This window comes from Orcinus orca, chromosome 16 (assembly GCF_937001465.1).
Source record: "Orcinus orca chromosome 16, mOrcOrc1.1, whole genome shotgun sequence".
Taxonomy (NCBI): domain Eukaryota; kingdom Metazoa; phylum Chordata; class Mammalia; order Artiodactyla; family Delphinidae; genus Orcinus; species Orcinus orca.
The window spans coordinates 25,390,538-25,401,509 of NC_064574.1; the positions used below are offsets into that span (position 1 = coordinate 25,390,538).

The 10,972-nt window shown below is 43.4% G+C and overlaps 2 protein-coding genes across 2 annotated transcripts in view; one reads left to right on the top strand and one right to left on the bottom strand.

Moving 5' to 3' along the window:
* The window catches only part of ITCH (itchy E3 ubiquitin protein ligase), a 180,536-nt gene extending 173,609 nt beyond the window's left edge, over positions 1–6,927 (bottom strand). The window contains exons 1-2 of the mRNA XM_049698921.1: positions 6,539–6,927; positions 3,408–3,574 (exon numbers count right to left, since the gene is read on the bottom strand). The gene's annotated coding sequence lies outside the window, so the exon portion shown is untranslated. The remainder of the gene's footprint in view (positions 1–3,407; positions 3,575–6,538) is intronic.
* Positions 1–10,972, top strand: part of PXMP4 (peroxisomal membrane protein 4) — a 772,061-nt gene that overhangs the window by 177,226 nt on the left and 583,863 nt on the right. The window lies entirely within an intron of this gene.

Here is a 10,972-nt window from a genome sequence, read left to right on the forward strand (position 1 = left end):
ACAAAATTATAGAAATGGACCACAGATTAGTGGTTGCCAGGGGCTCAGAAGGGGGTAGGAATAGGAGAGAAGTGGGTGTGACATGAGGGATTCTTGTGGTAATGGAAATGTTCTGTATCTTGACCGTATCATCGTCAATATCCTGATTGTGATTTTGTACATTGTTTTGCAAGATGTTACCATTGGGGGAAACCAGGTAAAGGGGCCATGGACTCTCTCTCTACTGTTTCTTTTTTTTTTTAAGTATTTTAAAAATTAATTAATCAGTTTGGCTGTGCTGGGTCTTAGTTGTGGCATGTGGGATCTTTGTTGCTGCGTGCAGGATCTTCGTTGCAGCACGCAGGATCTTTTAGTTGCGGCATGCAGGCTCTTCAGTTGTGGCATGCAGACTCTTAATTGTAGCATGCATATAGGATCTAGTTCCCTGACCAGGGATCGATCCTGGGCCCCCTGCATTGGGAGCATGGAGTCTTAAATTTTCAGTGGGAGGTTCTCACTAGGCTTATTCTGGAGCAGGACACTTTTGTTCTGATGATAAAGAAATGTATATTTAAATTATGTATCATTTTCACTTACTAAATTAGCGAAAAAGAAAACAAAAGAAGTCCACCAGGACTTCCCTGGTGGCACAGTGGTTAAGACTCCTTGCTCCCAATGCAGGGGGTCCAGGTTTGATCCCTGGTCAGGGAACTAGATCCCACATGCATGCTGCAACTGAGTTCGAATGCCACAACTAAGGAGCCTACCAGCTGCAACTAAGACCCAGCACAACCAAAAATAAATTTTTAAAAAAGATGGGCTTCCCTGGTAGTGCAGTGGTTAAGAATCTGCCTGCCAACACAGGGGACATGGGTTCGAGCCCTGGTCTGGGAAGATCCCACATGCCGCAGAGCAGCTAAGCCCATGCACCACAACTACCGAGCCTGTGCTCTAGAGCCTGCGAGCCACAACTACTGAAGCCTGCACAGCTAGAGACCGTGCTCCACAACAAGAGAAGCCACCGCAATGAGAAGCCCGCACACCGCAAGGAACAGTAGCCCCCGCTCACCACAACTAGAGAAACCCCACACACAGCAACGAAGACCCAACGCAGACAAAAATAAATAACTGTTTTTTAAAAAAGAAAGAAAACAAGGATAATATAAATGATGATGAACATGCAGTGACAAACAGATGACTTTTAGAAAACAATATGGCAATAAAATCAGGAGAATCTTTAAAAATGATTCTGTCCTTTGGTCAAATTACTCTAAATTCTAGGATTTTTTTTCCCAAGGAAATTATCCAAAATATATAGGAAATTCTGCATGAATGAACAACTCACTGTACTTCTAGTAGTGAAAAAATGGAAAACCCCTATTACTCCATGAGAGTGGTGTGACATGTCCACTCTACATGCACTTTTTAAAAAAATTAATGAATTTATTATTTACTTTTGGCTGTGTTGGGTCTTCATTGCTGCCCGCAGGCTTTCTCTAGTTGCAGTGAGTGGGGGCTACTCTTCACTGCGGTAAGCGGACTTCTCGTGGTTTCTCTTGTTGCAGAGCACGGGCTCTAGGCGCACAGGCTTCAGTAGTTGTGGCGCATGGGCTCAGTAGTTGTGGCTTGCGGGCTCTAGAGCTCAGGCTCAGTAGTTGTGGTGCACGGGCTTAGTTGCTCCGCGGCATGTGGGATCTTCCTGGGCCAGGGCTCGAACCCATCTCCCCTGCATTGGCAGGCAGATTCTTAACCACTGCGCCACCAGGAAAGCCCCCTCTATGTGCACTTTTAAAAGATTATCCTCTGGACTTCCCTGGTTGTCCAGCAGTTAGGACTTCACGCTCCCAATGCAGGGGGCCCAGCTTTGATCCCTGGTGGGGGAACTAGATCCTGCATGCCACAACTAAAAGATCCCACAAGTGGCAACTAAGACCTGGCACAGCCAAATAAATAAATGAACACTTAAAAAAAAATTATCCTCAAACACATTCACTTTTCTTGTTGGAGTATAGGTTACATGTGTATGCATTTGTCAGAATTCACCTAGATAATACTTAAGTTCTGTGCATATCACTGTATATAAAATACCCCTCAACTAAAAATGAAAAGAAGGTCACATATTATATGATTGCACTTATATGACACGTCCAGAATAGGTAAACCTATCAAAAACGAAAATACATTGGTTAGTGGTGGCCAGAGGCTGGTGGGAGGCAAGAATAGGAATGGATTGCTAATGGGTAGAGGGTTTCTTTATGGGGTGATGAAATGTTCTGGAATTAGATCATGGTGATGGTTGCACAATCTCGGTGACTATACCAAAACGACTGAACTGTACATTTAAAAATGGTGAATTTTATGCTATGTGAATTATATCTCAAAACAATGGAGGAAAATTATCCTCATATAGTGACATAAAAATTATATGAGTATATTTATGTATATATAAATATATATATTAAAGGTAAAGACGACAAGGAAAAATATAAAAAATACAGTAAGCAGTGACAGCACTGTCGGGGTGGTGGGTGCAGGATTGTGTGGTTCTGTCAGACCCTCCTCTGCCCCACTTCAGATTCTCTCCACCTCACCTGCCTCTCATCCCAGGCCTGCTGGGGAAACCAATTCTGCACAGGCTCCTACTAGTTTCCTGCAGGGCATCCCCGGCTGTGCCTGCCCCAGGCCTGGCCCATACCTTTAGCTCCCCTCCCAAGGTTTCTTGCTCAGGGCATTTGCATGCATCTCCTGGAAGCTCAGGCAGGTTAATGACCTGTGGGGAGACACTTGGACCTGTTGGGGTCAGAAGCTGGTGGATCAATAATTCCCCCTTTTTTCTCTCAAATGATGGTACAGACGATGTATATCTGCGTGAATATCACGGTCTCCAAGTCCCATGGACGCAAAATTCCAGCAGAGCACGATGTATGGATTTCAGCAAGACTCAAAGAGAGCACAAACCAGTACAAACCAGAGCTTGATTTGAACACAGAAAAACCTTAACAACCAAGGGACTCTGCCATGTCTTTCTCATGTTACTCTGTATTAGCCAAACACACTGAAAATGTAGACGGAAAGGAAAGATGGGGAAATCCATAGTTCCTCTTCCTTTTGGTCCTTCCTTACTCACCAGTAAGCTGAGGGCAGAGTGCTGATAAAACGTGCACATATAATGTGCGAATATCAAAAAGTAAAATGAAGTTGTTTTGTTTTTTCCTTGGCACAATGCAGCTTGCAGGATCTTAGTTCCCCCACCGGGGTAAGCACCAAGTCCTAATTTTGGACCGCCAGGGAAGTCCCAAAGGAAGTTTTTTGTGTGCACTGTTTACTCTTTCTGGTTAGAACAAAACACTTATGCATATACAAGCTATGAAATACAAATTCTGTTATTTTAGTGATTCTACATATGAACTGAATGCTCTTATATTTACCTTTAAAACTGCATTGTAGGGCTTCCCTGGTGGCGCAGTGGTTGAGAGTCCGCCTGCCGACGCAGGCGACACGGGTTCGTGTTCCGGTCCGGGAAGATCCCACATGTCACGGAGCGGCTAGGCCTGTGAGCCATGGCCGCTGAGCCTGAGCGTCCGGAGCCTTTGCTCTGCAACGGGAGAGGCCACAACAGTGAGAGACCCGCATACCACTAAAACAAAACAAAACAAACAAACAAAAAACTGCATTGTACAATATAAAGATGCATGGTAAAGTTTAAATTAAAATTTTTTCTTTACTTACTGTGACATTAAATAGCAAATAAGAAACATGATAAGTCAGGAGAGAGACTGCGGAAGAGAAGGAAAGCTTCTGTATTTCTGTATTTTAGTACTTTGATGGCACTCTCCCCTCCCCCTAGTGCTTTTTTTTTTTTCCTTTTTTTTTGGCTGAGCCTTGGGGCTTATCGAATCTTAGTTCCCCAACCAGGGATTGAATCTGGGCCCTTGGCAGTGAGAGCTCGGAGTCCTCACCACTGGACCGCTGGGGAATTCTGCCACCCCAATGCTTTTTGAACAAGGGCCTTGCATTTTCACTTTACACTGGGCATCGCAAATTATGTAGCTAGCTGTGGGTAGCACACATTTCATTCAGTTCCTCAGGTGGTTCCACGGTAAGATAGAGCAGCCCAGAGCGGTGGCTAGCCAAGTGATACAGCTGTCCACCTGGTCATTCTCTGCTCTGCTCCCTCGTCCTCCCTCAGTCTGCACCCCTGGATCACACACCCTAAAGGTCCAAACTTAAACCTACGTTGTGAGTTCTACTTTCTATGAAACTCAGGCTAAGACAGATGCTTTTTTTCCCCGTTCTCTATTTTTCAACTTCTCTATGTTAGAATGAAAAATAAATTTGATTTATTGTCCAAAAGGTAAAATGTAACTACATTCATTCATTCAACCAGTCAATCAGACAACAAATTAAGCATCTACTATGTGCCAGGATGATTTTTTTGTTTTTGTTTTGTTTTTCTTGGCCACGAGGCACGGCATGCAGGATCTTAGTTTCCTGACCAGAGATTGAACCTGTGCCCCCTGCAGTGGAAGACGGGAGTCCTAACCACTGGACCTCCAGGGAATTCCCCAGGATGATTTTCCTAGGAACCCAAGGGATCAAAGTAGGGCTGACAACACTGCTGCAATGGGAAACACAGTGTCTCAGGTTGGAAGGGACTTCAGAAGTCTCAGGTTGGAAGGGCTTCCTTCTCTCCACTGAGTCACAGAAAAAGAATAATAAAGCTACATTTTGGCACACCTGATTTATAGGAAGATCAGTGGCTTCTCATGCAAAGGGTCAGGAAGAACTTTCTAAGCAGAAGGAATAGCATGTGCAAAGGCCTTTGGGCAGCACAAAAAAATCCTTATCTGAAATTGCTTGTTCATTTCTTTATTTTCCACCCCTTGCCCACTAGAATGCAAACTCCATGAGGGCAGGGGCTGTGTCTGGCTTGATCACAGCTGCATTCTCAGAAGCTAGCTCAGTGCCTGGCAGTTAGTAGCACTTGAGCAATACCTAATGAATGAATAAATGAAGGACCTCAACTTCTGGTTTTATTAATATTTATATTATTATTTTAAAAAATTAACCAGGGTCTGTGCTGGATCCTGGGGCTAAAGAGAAAGAGTCCCGCCTCCCCGCAAAGATGATATGAAACAATGTGGAAAATACAGTGCTAGAGTTGCATTAGGGATTTTGTGGGAGCACAGAGGAGACATCTATTCTGGCCTGGGCGGGGGTGTCAAGGAAGGGCTGGGCTTTAAAGGACAAGTGGGACTTTGACAGGAAGTGTGGGGTCAGGGAGCATCCAGGGAGAAAGGAGAGAGTATCAAGGCAGGAAAGAACATGGTGTGGGAGAACCATCCACAAGTTTTGAGTTGCTATAATGTGAACTGTGATACTGTTGGGGGCAAAGAGACAAGGTGAGGTTCATAGCAGGGACCACACCAAGGAGGGCCTGGAAGGTGCTTGGACCTTCTCCTGAGGCCAGCAATCCCCGAAAGTTTTGTTCAAATGAACTTAAAATACATACATTAGCAAATATGTCCTTAGCTGATATCTCCCAAAGCACGATGTACACTTAGGATGGATTTTTGTCAGTAATTGACACCATTACTCTCACTTGGTCTGTATGTCTGACCTTTGTCTGAGGTCAGTGTCATGTGAGGTAGCGGAGACTTCCTGAGGGAAGGGGGTCCACACCTGGGAGGGGTGGGCAGTGGGGTCCTTACCCCCACCTTTCAGAATTCTGCAGTACACTGTGTGTGTAGTGTGTGCCTCTGTCAGGCTAAGCAAACATAAATATCATGTTACCAGTTTTCCTATATTAGCCCCACAAAATGGACAATTGGCTTCAAAATATTCCTGCAAAGAAATGGCAAGTTCCAGATAATGCTAAAGTCACAACAGCGAACAAACAGAAAAGGGTGAAGCTGACAGTTCTCCTCCTCCTGTGAACTCCTGTCCTTGTCAGTCATGTTGTAAGGAATGTAATAGTATTTGAGAAAAAAAAAACTGATCAAAAAGACACTTTAGAGACCACTGCTTTAGGCAACCGGAAGCCAATGAACAGTTTTAAGCAGGAGGAAAATATAGGCATATTTGTGTTTTCAAAATATCACTCTGGGGAATTCCCTGGCGGTGCAGTGGTTAGGACTCCATGCTTTCACTGCTACGGACCCAGGTTTGATCCCTGGTCCGGCAACTAAGATCCTGCAAGCCACGTGGTATGGCCTATATATATATATATATATATATATATATATCACTCTGGCTATAGGGTTGAGGATGAATGGGACACAGCTAGGCTGGATGCTTGAAGACCAGTGAGGAGGCTGGTGCACTGATCCAGCTGGGAGGTGATGAAGGATGGAATTAGGCTGTTGGTCATGGGGAGGGGGAACGGATTTTATAGCTCTCTCTCTCTTTTTTTTTGGTCGCACCGTGAGGCTTATAGGATTTTAGTTCCTCCACCAGGGATTGTACCCTGGCTCTTGGCAGTGAGAGTTTGGAGTCCTAACCACTGGACTGCCAGGTAATTCCCTATAGCTCTATTGATGATGATAAAATATGCAATTACTTGGTGGAGGGAGGTGCCAGTCAGTCAATCAGATGAAGGACACAAGAGGTAGGAGAACAAGATAAGGGGGCCAATGTCCACCTCTTCCATTTACCGTTGTACTAGAAGTCCAGCCAGTGCAGTAAGGCAAGAAAAAAAAGACAAAACAGTGTCAGGATTGGAAAATAAGAAACAAAATTATCCTTGCTTACAGAGGATATGATTGTGTACATAGTCAACACGAGTATTTAAAAGCAAGTAAGAGGGGCTTCCCTGGTGGCGCAGTGGTTGGGAGTCCGCCTGCTGATGCAGGGGGCACGGGTTCGTGCCCCGGTCCGGAAGGAGCCCATGTGCCGTGTAGAGGCTGGGCCCGTGAGCCCTGGCCGCTGAGCCTGCGCGTCTGGGGGCGGGGCCGCAGCAGTGACAGGCCTGCGAACCGCAAAAAAAAAAAAAAAAGCAAGTAAGAGTTCATCAAGGCTGCTGAACAGAAGATCAATCTACTAAAAGCAATTCATTTGTAAACATCTGCCACAAACATCTAAAAAATAAAAAAATTTTAAATAACATAAAAAAACACCTAGAAATCAATCTAACAAAATATATTCAGGATCTTTATAGAGAAAAATAAATAAGTTTGTTTTAAAAATTTATTTATTTTTGGCTGCATTGGGTCTTCGTTGCTGGGTGGGTTTTCTCTAGTTGAAGAGAGCGGGGGCTACTCTTCATTGTGGTGTGCGGGTTTCTCATTGTGGTGGCTTCTCTTGTTGCAGAGCACGGGCTCTAGGCGCATGGGCTTCAGTAGTTGTAGCACGCAGGCTCAGTAGTTGTGGCGCACGGGTTTAGTTGCTCCGTAGAGTGTGGGATCTTCCCAGATGAGGCTCGAACCTGTGTCCCCTGCATTGGCAGGCGATTCTTAACCACTGTGCCACCAGGGAAGTCCCGAGAAAAATAAATAACTTTATTGAAATACACTAAAGAAGATCTAAATAAATGGAGAGAGAAAAAACCCAAAAACACAAAATAAAATAAATAAGTGCAGAAATGCATGTAAATATATATGTATATAAAAATATATATCAATATATACATCAATATGTACCATGTTAATGTTGATATACTCAATGACATAAAGATGTTAACTCTCCCCCTAAGTAATTTACAGATTAATACAATTTTAGTAAAAATTCAGAAAAGCTTTTTTCCCCCTAAAACTTGACAAGGTGACTCTAAAATGTCTAAGACAGTGCAAGATGCTCTTTTTTTTTTTTTTTTTTTTGCTATACTGCACGGCTTGCAGAACCTCAGTTTCCTGGTCAGGGATTGAACCCAGGCCACAGCACTGAAAACCCAGAATCCTAACCACTAAGCCACTAGGGAACTCCCACAAGATACCCCTGAAGAAGAACAAGGTGGGAGGACTTCCCCTACCAAATCAAGATTTATTATAAATCTTTAGTAATTTCAACTAATTTGATTTCCCAATTTCAGATCAATGCGTCAAAATAGAGAGGTAGGAATAACCCGTGGATTTATGGACACTTAATGTATGACAGAGATGGCTCTATAGGTCACTGGGAGAAGGGTGCACTATCCCATAAGTGGTGCTGGGACAAGTGCTTATCCTTATGGGAAAAAAATGAAATAGAATTCCTACCTCACACCACATACATATTTGAACTATAAAACTTTGGGATAACAATATAGGAGAAATTCTTTATGACTTTGGGGTATATAGGTTTTCTAAAACAAGACAAAAACTGCCACTAACACTACGGGCAAAGATTGATAAATTTGACTATATTAAAACTAAGAATTTCTATTTATCAAAAAACAACAGAGAGAGGGTGAGAACACAAACCACAAACCTGGAGAAGATATTTGCATCACATATAATTAGCAAAGGACTATTATCCAGAATATGTAAAGAATTCCTATTGGGCTTCCCTGGTGGCGCAGTGGTTGAGAATCCGCCTGCCAATGTAGAGGATACGGGTTCGGGCCCTGGTCTGGGAAGATCCCACATGCCACGGAGCAACTAAGCCCGTGTGCCACAACTACTGAGCCTGCGCTCTAGAGCCCGTGAGCCACAACTACTGAGCCCACGTGCCACAACTACTGAAGCCCGTGTGCCTAGAGCCCGTGCTCCACAACAAGAGAAGCTGCCGCAATGAGAAGCCCATGCACCGCAATGAAGAGTAGCCCCTGCTCGCCACAACTAGAGAAATCCTGCGCACAGCAACAAAGACCCAACGCAGCCAAAAATAAAAAATAAATAAAATAAATAAATTAAAAAAAAAAAAAAAGAATTCCTATTAGCTGAAAAGAAAAACAAACCACCTAGTTTTAGACAGGCAAAGACATGAATGGAACTTTTACAGACAAAGACTCCCAGATGGGTTATAACATATGAACACATGCTCTACCTCATTAGTCACAGTTGTCAAAGAAATGCAAATTAAAACCACAATGAGAAATCATTTCATACCTGCCAGATTGGAAAAAAAAAAATTGGTATGCTGATAAGGGCATAAAACAAGAGTTTTTATCCACTGCTGGTCAGAGTATAGACTGATGCAACCACTTTAGGAAACAGTTTCATATTACCTAGTTAAGTTGGACATGAGCATATCTGTTCAAGTAATTCAACTCCCAAATTCTATATCTATATCTGTATCGATCTACACACATACATAAGAATGTTAGAGCAGTATTCTTTGTAGTAGCAAAAAACTGAAACAGGGACTTCCCTGCTGGCACGATGGTTAAGAATTCACCTGCCAATGCAGGGGACACGGGTCCGATCCCTGGTCCGGGAAGATCCCACATGCCGCGGAGCAACTAAGCCCGTGTGCCATAACTACTGAGCCTGCGCACTCCAGGGCCCGCATGTCACAACTACGGAGTCTGCGTGCAGCAGCTACTGAAGTCCACGCACCTAGAGCCTGTGCTCCGCAACAAAAAAACCAACCAAAATGAGAAGTCCGCAAATCACAACAAAGAGTAGCCTCCACTTGCCACAACTGGAGAAAGCCCACACGCAGCAACGAAGACCCAATGCAGCCAAAAATAAATAAAAAACAAAAAACAAAAAAACCCTGAAACAACCCAATGTCCATCAACAATAGAATGAATAAATAAGTGGATTAAACAGAAATGAAAATAAATGAACCATAGCTACAGTATATACATGAATGACTCTCATAAGCAATGTTGAATGAGAAAGCAACTTGCAGAAGAATATATTCAGTATGATTTCATTTATACAAGGGCAAAACACAGTCAAAACTAAACAGTGTATTATTTAGGAGAGTCATAGAAGTAGTAACATCCATTTTTAAAAAGCAAGGGAATGATAAAGACATTAAACATTAATCACTGTAGTGGTAACTCCAGGGAGAAGGGGCATGTAATTGAGAAGCGAAACAGGCAGTGTCTGGGGTAAGGCAGTGTTTTATTCCATGAACACTGGGATTACCTGGATATAAGTGGTCACAATAGCCATAACTGTGGGTGAGATGGGCCTGGAAGATGGAGCAGAGTAAGAGAAAAAAGGAACATCAACACTTGAAGTCGCTAGTGAAGGATAGGAAGTTGCTTAGGCCAGAGAAGTTACCCTGTGGAGAGTGGGAGGAGAGTCAGGAAAGTGGAGGCCAAGGGCACATTGTGTGCAGCAGTGAGGTGAGTTGGGATGCAGGCTGAGGCACATCCTTTGGATTCAGCCAGGTTCCCTGCTGACCTTGGCTGGAGCAGTTTCAGCAGAGACCTGGGGGTGGAGATCACACAGCTGAGGACTGAGTGGGTGGTGAGAAAGCACAGACACAGAATGGGTCAACTCTGAAAAAGTATGAGAAGGAGAGGAAGGAGATAGCAGCTGGGTGGATGCTAGGGCAGAGGGTTCCTAGAGAGATGTTAAAGAGTCTTCAGGTGGCCGATTAAAACCACAAGGAGATTTGCACACCCATCAGTTTAACAAAAATTTATGTCAGACTGACAAGTGGTGACAGGGATGTGGAACAACAAGCCCTCTCAGACACTGCTGGTGAGAGGATAAACTATTTTGGAAAACAATTTGGCAATATCTAGGAAAGTTAAAAATGTGCCTTCAGCTCATAAACTTCACCCTTAAGTACACTTATGGCCCAGAGACACCAACTCATGGGCACTAAGAGACAATGTTCATTTTTCCATGTATGCAATAATGGCAGACTGACTATACAACCCGAATGCCAGCAAACAGGAGAACAGATAAATTAATCATGGGATGTAGACAATGAAATTCTATACAGAAGCAAAAATGAATACATTCAAAGTCTATGCATGGCTCTTAACAGTAAAAAGCAAACTGCAGAAGGATAAGTACAGTATGGTACCATTGTTTTTTTTTTTTCAGTATGGTACCATTTATATGAAGGTTTTAAACACAGAAAGAATTCTATGAAGCATTTAATGATTTAT